The 9,869-nt window shown below is 46.9% G+C and overlaps 1 long non-coding RNA gene across 1 annotated transcript; it reads left to right on the top strand.

Annotated features, from left to right (window-relative positions):
• The first annotated feature begins 8,399 nt into the window (after positions 1–8,399).
• On the top strand, positions 8,400–9,869 carry LOC123381040. The gene is made up of 3 exons (XR_006587542.1): positions 8,400–8,529; positions 8,838–9,149; positions 9,258–9,869. It is a non-coding gene; the product is annotated as an uncharacterized LOC123381040 (long non-coding RNA).

Here is a 9,869-nt window from a genome sequence, read left to right as displayed (position 1 = left end):
TGAAATACATGGGCACACACCGTGTGCTGGTCTCTGCTTCCTGGACTCGTGTTGAGGACTCCACGTCCTGGCCATCGTGATACTGACCCTGCATTGCATTGTGGCTGATCCCAATCACACCCTTCGTAGGTTTCAGTTTCTTTCCCTAGGCCACGGTAGGCAAGGGGGTGACACAGTAGTCATAAGCTGACACTTGGGAGGATGGAAACTAACAAGTTTCCGGAGCCTGTTTCCTTCTTCCCACTCTACTCCCAGCTTCATCTTTGATTGGTTCTTTCAATGCTTTGTCCCTCAGTTTCTCTTCTGTGAAATGGGGGCAAGCAGACTTTGATCATCATGTGCTTCCCTCTCAGGTGGGAAGTCAATAGATCCAACTCTGGTCTCCCAGGTGTTTGGGGAAAGGGTGAGAGCCCCTGTGATAGGCTTTCTGTATGTGAGTGACCCTCATCCCAGGAGAGCTTGTGAGTCTCTTGAATGCTGACTCATCACCTGGACAAGCCCCAGCACTGGGAACAGTTTAGGCCTCCCTTTTGTCTTTTCTTGACCCGTTCAGGGAGAGGGGGCTTGGAGACACATCCACAGAGTTACGGCACATTAGGCTGCAGAAAGAAAGAGAAAGATGGAGTTGCAGCTTCGTGATTGGGTCCAGTCTTTGTGGAACACCTGCTCTGTGGGTCTGTGACTGTCCCCAGCCAGATGTCAAATGGGGGTGGTGGGTTGGGGGGAGGTATGCTCGCAGATCTTCATACAACCTGGACAGCGCACTTGACGTTCCCTTCCTTTTGCCCTTCTGGGCGCCCTGCAAGAAGAGGCCAGCAACATCCATAAGGCTCTGAGCCTGGAGATACAGGACCCACAGAAGCACTGGCTGGGCACCGCAGGGGCACTGGGGGAACTCATGACTGTCTCCTGGCCTAGCTGCCCTCTGGCTCTGGCCTTCTTGCCTTCTCCTTCCCCACCCTTTAACACTTTAAAACACAGATCTAAGTCAACTCTGGGTGCACATTAAGTAAAGACAACACATTGCCTTACCTAAGTCTCTACCCCAGGAGTCACAAAAACTAGGCCCATCTGTTCCCCCATGACTGACAGGTACTGGACCCAAGGCTTCTCCCAGCTGCTGAAGCCACAGGTCAGCTGCTGAAGCTCTAGGTCTTGAGATTAACATGTCAACTTGCCCAAATAAACAAGCACACTGAGACAAGTTGTGATCCAACCAGCCCTACGTATCTGTCCATCCACACTGCTCATGGCATCATGCAGCAAGGCTGGAGGCCAGCACTGTACACAGTGTCCTCACAACTCTGACCTCAGGCTTTCCCATGGGACACGTTCAGTGTGCAGAATGGATGGAAGCCAGTTCCTGCATCTGGCCCAGCACACATGTGCCCTAGCTAGCTCTCTGTGTTGAGAGACGGGGAAGGACCCCTTGGGCTTTGGAATCCTCCCTGCCCTTGGCCCAAGCTGACTCACAGGCAGCAGACAACCGGTAGAGCTAGTGTGAGTGCACTCCCCTCTTCCTTCCCAGAGGAGAGGGGACCAGTCTTGTCTGCCCTTCTGGATCCTGTCCTGGCACCACTGGGTTCTAGAAGTGCTTGAGAGAAATAAGGGCTGGGGCCCCCATACCTCCATGACTATACTGGTTCACTCGTTCAGTGAACGTTTATGGAACAACCACATGGTCCCAGGCATAGTGGCAAGTGCTGAGGTCATAAGGAGCTCCTGACCTTGGGGAGTCACCATAGTGGGGGGAGACCCTTATGAGTAATTTATGATGAGCTTAACATAGGGTGAGAAGAGGCACACCCCAGACCTTTTTGATAGAATCTGGGAAGACTTCCTGAAGGAGATGGTGGTGTTAAATCCAATGGGGCCATTAGTGGTGAAAGTGTAGGTCAGCAGTTGATGAGTTTATGTGCCCAGAAAAGCACAGATACTCTAATCTGACACCCCACCGACGAGGTCCCTGCAGTGTGTCTTTTGGACTTGTGCTTACATGTTCAGGTGTGCATACCTGGGAAGGGTCTCTACCAGGACATACGATCTATCTCCAGGGCTTTGGGGTATGTCTCCAGATGACATAGTGTGATTGGGAACAGTTAATGTCTTGGGGCATAATATGTGACCTAGGGACTGATTGCCCAGGTATGTGAGACCCAGGGATGAGATCACAGGGCCAGGGCCAGGCTAGGGATTTCTGTGGTGGCCTGACCTCCCGCAGGGCATCTTTCCCCATTCTGGAAAGGCAACCCCACATTTGAGTATTCCATGTAGGATAGACAGCACAGAGGACAGGCAGACACAGGCACAGCACCTGCCACAACAAAAGAGATGAAGGAAGTCCTTCTTGCCATGGTTCTGTTGAGCCAAAGTGGGATGAGGGGGTGGGACTGCCTCTACTGTGGTGAGAGAGAGAGAAGTATAACCCCATTTGTTTCTCTCGGTTGCTAAGAGTGCCCTGAGGGTATCACAACTAGTGTTCCAGGATTCCAAACCAGTGCCTCCCTTCCAGGGTCAAAGGTCAGGTTCCAAGTCTTTCTAGCCCTTCCCCTACCCCCCTTTTTTCTCTTCTCCCTTTTTACTCCCTGTGTGTAGCCCCCTGCAGGCCTCTACCAGAACTAAGAAGTGCCCCCCACCCTCCCTGAGTCCTACAACCTTTCCCCATTCAATCTAGCCCCATGCCAGGGAGCGCAGATAGTTTTCCCTCCCATGGCCTTCCCTTTGCCTGATAGTAACCTCTTCCACAGCTGATGTCACCTCTGCTTTGCACTGACACAGCAGCTGAGCTGGGCACAGCAGGACTGCAAGGTCCAGAGGGCAGCTGGCTGTGTTCCGAGCCAAGCTTCCCTCTGTGACTCTTCTACCAGCCTTTTCCAGCCAAGAGTCTGCTGCTCTCCCATTCTGTTTCTCTGAGCCAATGTGTCCACCTGGGGATTTAGTGTTGACCGAGCCACCCATGTGTCCAGCAGAAAGTCAGAGCTGTGCTCTGCATGGGGGAGAATGGAGTCAGAATTCTGCTCCTGCCCCTGGGGAACCCACAGATTTCTAAGAGAAACAGGAGAAAGCACAATAGCCAATTAGGCAAGATAGCATCTGATAATGGCAGAGTGTAAACGTATTAAGTGGGGTACAGGTTCAGGAAATGGAGAAGGACCCTTGCTAATATAGATACCCTAGAACTGGTTAGGGGAACAGGGTAGGCTTGAAACAGACTCATTTATTTTGTGTGTGTGACAATCTATTAATCTATTAATATTTACCCTTATTTTTGGAGTGCCTGGGTGGCTCAGTAGGTCAAGCATCTTACTCTTGATTTTGGCTAGGGTCATGATCTCATGGTTCATAGGCTTGAGTCCCACACCAGGCTCCGAGCTTACAGCGCAGGATTCTCTCTCCCTCTCTCTCTGCCCTTCTCCCCACTCATGCTCTCTGCCTATCTCTCAAAATAAATAAATAAATATTAAATTTTTTTTTACCCCTATATTTAACCTTATTTTGTAAGGCTCAGAAAAGTTATGCGAGCTCGGGGTTTTGAGGTAGGGGGTGATGTGCTAGGAATAGTGCACCTGCTGAGTGGGTGGTAGGTACTTCACAGATCATCTAGTAAGCAGTCTTCCCAACCACAGAACAAACATGCTAAGCAGAGAGTGGACAGGAGATTTGATGTGTCCCATCCCTCTTCTGCCCTCCCACCACCCACCACTACACCCATGGTCCCATCCAGGCTTCATAAACCCTGGAACCTGGGGCCCTGGCCCTAGGCAAATTACAGTCTGGAAGGCCCCATGGTCACCCAGAGGCATCTGGTTTCCACCTTTCTTCTGCAATGCTCCCTGTAGAGGATGGAAAAGGGAAAATCTCATGCTTGCCTTCAGCTTTGCCTTTGACACAGAAGGTATAAAATAACGTAATCATGGTGGATTTCCAGGCTATTTCTCTGCTGTTCCCACATCAGGATTTGGCTGGATTCCCTATTAAAGCCTGAAGTTATTGCCTTATATTTGCCTTGAGAATTCTGGATTTGTAATGTCATCTGGCCCAGACAACATTCTTGCAGAATTGTTGGTTTCCCCAGGCCCTCCTGTCAAGCAGCAGCCCAGAAAGCCAACTGTATTCATCCCATCCCTCCCAAGCCTGTGTTGCAACTGAGACCCAGCCAGGGGAGAGAGGAGCCAAACCCAGAACCCCATATACAGTGTGTCCCTCAGCCCCAAGAGCACTCAGGCAGGCCCACAGGGGCCACTGACACAGTCAGTGGCTATCATGCTGGGTGCCCATTACTCTTCTCCCCTATCACCCTCCTTAACAAATCTCAGCTTTCCTTAGACAAATGCCAGCTTCTTCATCCTGAAACCCTAAGAGCTACCTGGCCCTCTGGACCACCTGCAAAGCTACGGTTGCCCTACCATGTATGTACTAGGCCTTGGCTGAGACCAGAACCACGCTGCCAACCACTTAGATGCCTGGGGAGGATCACCTGAGACAGTGGGGACCCCAGGAAAAGGAATGGGGCCTGGTGCTGGCCCCCCAGCTTCCTGCCAGGACAAACTGGCACCTGGGCCTGTGGGTCAGGGTTAAAGTCAACACACACCCAATCCCATCACTACCTTCAAGTTTCCCTGTTTACAAGCAAGAAGGAGCCAAAGACAGAGGCGTGGAAAAGGTAGGGCTTGCTTGGGAGGATGTTTGTATCTGGATTCATCCAGGAGAGAAGGAACAGAGTCAGATGCAGGGGATGGGAGGAGCTTATTCTCTGGTGGGGGTAGCTAGGAGCTGTGCAGCCATTAATTGAGCTTAGCCAGGATACTAAGGGAGGCCCCTTCCTGGGAGACACAGAATTCCCTCTCCTTGAAGACCTCAACAAACCTTTCTTATGCTAACTGCTAACTCTGCTGCAGAAATGCACCCAATCTTCCTACCCTCTCTCCTTGACTCAGAGGCAGACTTACCTCATGGTCTGACAGCTCTCCTAGCCTTCCTGGGCTCCCCTACTAAACACCTCAGGACCCTCATCTAGTCTTGGTGTCTGCTCAGAGGACCCGAGGTGTACTAAGCCTCCAGAATGATAAATGCCTATGGATTAGGTAGGACCTGTTAGCAGGGCCTGTCGTGAGCTTTTAGAGTTACCTAGAAGAAAAGAGTAAGTAACAGGAAGGAACTGGGGAGAGAAAAGGTCTCTGGACCCTCCCAACTGGTTTGTCTTCTGCGGCCTGAGACAGGGCAAGGGTTCTGCTGTCACCTGGTGGCCATTATAGGCAAAGCACCTTTGCGTCTTCCCTCCGTTCTGTGACTCTGCTCAAGAGAGCGTCAGTGGAGAATTGGTGGTGGTGGTGTTTGGGGTCCACTTTCTCCCTCCCTTACAGCATTAATTGTAAGTATTGACTTCCAAACCATATTCCCAAATGTTCTGCCTTGAAAATTAGTACCATAATTGCATACATCGGTGAATTTACGGAAAACTATGGAATTACACACTTTAAACGGGTGAATAGTATGGTATGTGAATGATACCTCAATAAAGCTGTTTTTAAAAATCAGCATCATAAGAGGAGTTGGAATAAAGTGAGACTTTTAGAACATGATGATGAGGATATTGGTTTCAGTTTCTTCGGATATCCCCAGATACGCAAGAAGGTCACCCAGTAAGTATTTAATAAACACTTGATAAATTTCTTGTGCAGTTAAATGGAGCCTCTTCATTTATTGCCTCACCACCCACTCTTTAACCTCTACCTCCCCACTTCTCCAAATCAGGCCTCCGTCGCCTTCTCACTTTCCAAGGTCACCTGAGAGATTCTAGTCTAAACATCTGAAGGCTTTTAATTTATCAGAATCCTTGACCTTTTAGCACTGATACGGTCAATAATCACTCCCTTCTTAAAATACTCCTCCTCTGACTTTTGTGTCTTGAAACTCTTGGTTGCCTTCCTGTCTCTCTTATGACTCTTTCTCTCCCTTTCTGGCTTCTCTCCTTTCCCCTCAACTCCTTTCTCCCTTCATGCAATCCTTTGGCAATTTCAGCTATTCCTGTGGCTCCAATAAACATGTCTAGCTACATGATCCCCACATCACTCCCACCAGGGTTTATTACTGTCTCAAACTCTAACCCAAATTTTCTGGTGACCTCTCAGATTTCATCATCTGAGTGTCCCATTAACACTTTAGCCTCAAACATACCTAAAGCTGAATTTCCTGTTGTAACCTGCTCCTTTTGATCCTTCTCCCCACCCCCCCCCCACCCCCCACTCCATTATAGCATCATTATCCTTCCAGTTGTGGGGACTTGAGACCTTGGAGCCACCTTTGATTTTGCTCTCCCTTGTACCGTACATCCAGTCAGGGGCCAATCCCTGCAGGTTCTGCCTATGAGATGCCACACATATCTTTCCATTCCTTTCTATTCTTATTTTACAACCCTCATTCAGTCTCTCATGCCCTGTCCCTAAACTAGTCCAGCAACCTTCCAACTGATTTCCTTGCTTCCAATCTCCCCCCAAATCAGCCCATCTTCTTATCTGATTATTTTTCATAAAATATACCTTTGATTTCGTTACTGTTTGGAAGCTTTCTTTGTCTTTCTGTTGCCTGAATAGAATTAAATTTTTATTGCCAGAATGAGTTAAATGTTGGGCATTTGAGACCTTCCATATTCACTCCCAACCCTCTTTCCAGGCTTATTTCCAGGCTTATTCCCCAGTGCGAGTGGTGGGACTGCCCACCTACCTGCCTTTGCATACACTGCTGTCCCTGTGTGGATGACACACAGGAAGTATTCTCGCTGTAGTCAGACAGATCTAACTCAGAAGACAGGTTCCACCATCAGTTGTCTCTCAGATCCTCAATTTCTTCCCCCATAAAATGGAGATAATAAAAACCTACTCCATTGGATTGTGTGAGAATTAACTGACATGATGCACTGTGAGGTGTGTGCCATGTGTATGGTTAATAATGGCAGCCATGCTTTATTTTTGTTCCTTAAAATATTTTTCATCCTTCAAAGTCCATCTCAATGCCATTTGTTTCAAAATTCATTTCTTGACCCTTCCACTTCCGGACCCACTTACCTTCCTTCCGCAGAACTGCTGTTAGATGCTGTACTTCTCATTACATTACTTCTCATTGTGGCTATTCTCATCTTTGTCACACATTCCACCCATATTCTTCCTCAACTGTCATCTCCAAGGAAGTAGTAATTAATACAAAGTCTGGGAGCAAGCGATTGATTGATAAGCAAATCTATTGCATGGAACTTTCATGACTTCCGGCTGATGTGTAGAGCTAGTGTGGTGAAGGCAGCCACCCAAGAGACTCTGTGAGTCTAAGATGAAAATTCACCTCAAGTCTTTATGAACATACTCCTGGCTTTTTAAAAATAATTTTTTCTGAATATGAAAGCACTCATAATCACTGTAGAAAAAATTAACAAGATAAAAAGCATCCATTAACACACCATCCAGAGATATCACTACCAAATTTGAAAATTCTTTAACATTAATCCTTTTTTTCTATGCATCTGATTAACCATAACTTAATTTACACATAAAATTCGGATTCTGTAGACACATATGCCAGAATTTTTCACATAACTTGTGATGAGCATTTTCTCATGATATTAAATACTATTCAAAATGTTGATTTCTGCACAACACATCATGTGTATGTCTGCTTTTTTTTTAAAATTTCCTGTCAGTTTTAATGAATGGCAGTAGCATATCACATGCAGTTCTGGGTGAGTTCAGGGTGAGAATTTTCTAATGAACCTTTTCTAATACTAAAACTGTTTCTTTTTGTGTCATCCAACCTTCACCTCAAGTTGAGGGAAGAGAAAGCTGGATGGGTCCTAAGTTTCTTGGGGGGAATCCAAATCTATGCCAGGAGATAGGGCAGGGCAGGAGGATCAAGTTCTAGCCCCCAAAGAAAGAAGGACTAATAAACAACACATTTACTCTGTCCTTTTGAGGGCTGTCTTCCTTTTAGAAGGAACTACATCCTTAACACACAGGTAGTTTTCAACCTTGTATCCTTATTTAATATTTTTTTCTAGTGTTGGATATTTGAGCTTCCTCTTTGTCAGCTTTTAAAAGGTTGTTATCAATTATGTTGACAGAAACATCAGGATAGCTTTCTAGATTTAGGGTTACAGGGTGAACAGAATAAAAGAAACATTAAGCTCTTGGTTCCAAATTCCTGTTTGAGAAATTAAAACAAATTTTTTTTGAAGTGTTGACTGTTACTGAGGTATGATTGGCATGCAAAAAGTTGTACATCCTTAAAGTATACAACCTGATGAGCTTGGAGATAAGTAAACACCTGTAAAACCATCACCTGAGGAAATTTTTAATCAGTTTGTAGTTTTGCCAGCTACTCTACCTCTCTTATTAATTTCTGCCTCCTTTCCAGGTGTTGAGGTGATCATCAATTTCAGGAATGAAAGAGTGGTTGGATTCCATGTGTTCAGAAGGAATCCAATGCAAGCCTTCAAGCTTAGCTCAACTCTTGTACTGGTGACCACGAGGATTAAAGATTACTGTATGTCGTACCCTTTCTTACAGTTATAACTTTTTCCTTGTTTAACTCTCTCTCTAATTTAACTAAGTCTGTTTCCTTGTGTATATTAGCAGTAAAACATTTCTGAATCTCAGAAAACCCTATTTGCTGCCAGGCCAAGAAGGGGGAAGAGAGGTAGAAATCCTGATTCTGTTCCTCATTTGCCTTAGAAATTTGGGTGTCCTGCCATATTTCCTCCTAGCACCCTGTACTTCTCCTTTGCAGTACTTTTTATGATTACAAATCATAAATTATCTGTCTATTTGCTTGATGCCTATCTTCTCTTCCAGAATGTAAGTTCTGTGAGGCACGGGCCCTGATGATCTTATTTGCTGCCTACCTCAGAGTCCCTACTATAGAGCTGGCACTCAGTAAATACCTGTGGAATGAGTTATGACTGGAATGAGGACTCAGGATGGACAAATGTGTGTCTCCTGTGATGGGGCCCTCAGAGGCAGGGACAAGGAGGTATGTAGGGTGATTGCCCTGAGACCCTGAAATGATGCCGGAAGAGTGAGCATCTGGGAGATCTGCCCTCGTTCCCAGTCTTCCATCTTCACAACCTCAGGACTTTCAGTCAACCAAGCCTCCTGTGAAATTTAGTGAGTAGCTCTGAAGGAGAGAACTGTGCCCTCTCAGGTCCTCTTCCCCATAATCCACTTCCTCTCTCATGCCTTTCTTTCCCCTCCACCTCCTACCTTTCTTTCTAGCCTAGTGTCTCCGGCTCACATGGAGCTCTTTCCTCCCGACTCCACCCTGTCTAGCAGGAGGCCTGGCTAATGCTCACCATCCCACAAAGAACCCTGCCTGCCACAGCTGGAGCTCTTCCTAGAAGGGATAATGCTGATGGATCACTTCAGGACCATGTGAACATCTGCGTCTGGACTACACTCACGCAAAGGGGTAAGATCATGGCCTCAGACCCAAGTTTCCAGACAACTGAAGACTGACTTCCTTATTTTTGTTGATGGCATCATCTCCCACCACCTGGGTTTGGTTGGTTCCATCTACCTGTCCAATCTTCTACAGAATGCATAGACAAATGGGGATAGATATCCAGGAGGGCTCTCTAGATATGGGAGGAAAGTTGAAGGGCTCATTCCAAAAAGGTTCTCTTTGGAGGGATGGAAGATGCAAAATGTATTCCAGCAGGACATGTTAAATCCAGGAGGTAATGGGAAGGAAGGAAGAGACTGAAATGGGTCATTGTGATGAGGGGAGGCGGGTCTCCTCCAGCCTCCCCCTGTGAGGTCCCTGATGAAATACAACAAAATGCTAGTTTCTTGGCTTTCTGGGCTGGAACAGCTGCAACAGGACTTCAT

The sequence above is a fragment of the Felis catus genome, chromosome D2, assembly GCF_018350175.1.
Source record: "Felis catus isolate Fca126 chromosome D2, F.catus_Fca126_mat1.0, whole genome shotgun sequence".
NCBI classification, from domain to species: Eukaryota; Metazoa; Chordata; class Mammalia; order Carnivora; family Felidae; genus Felis; species Felis catus.
Note: the sequence above shows the minus strand (reverse complement) of the source record. Positions and strands in the feature narration are given on the sequence as shown.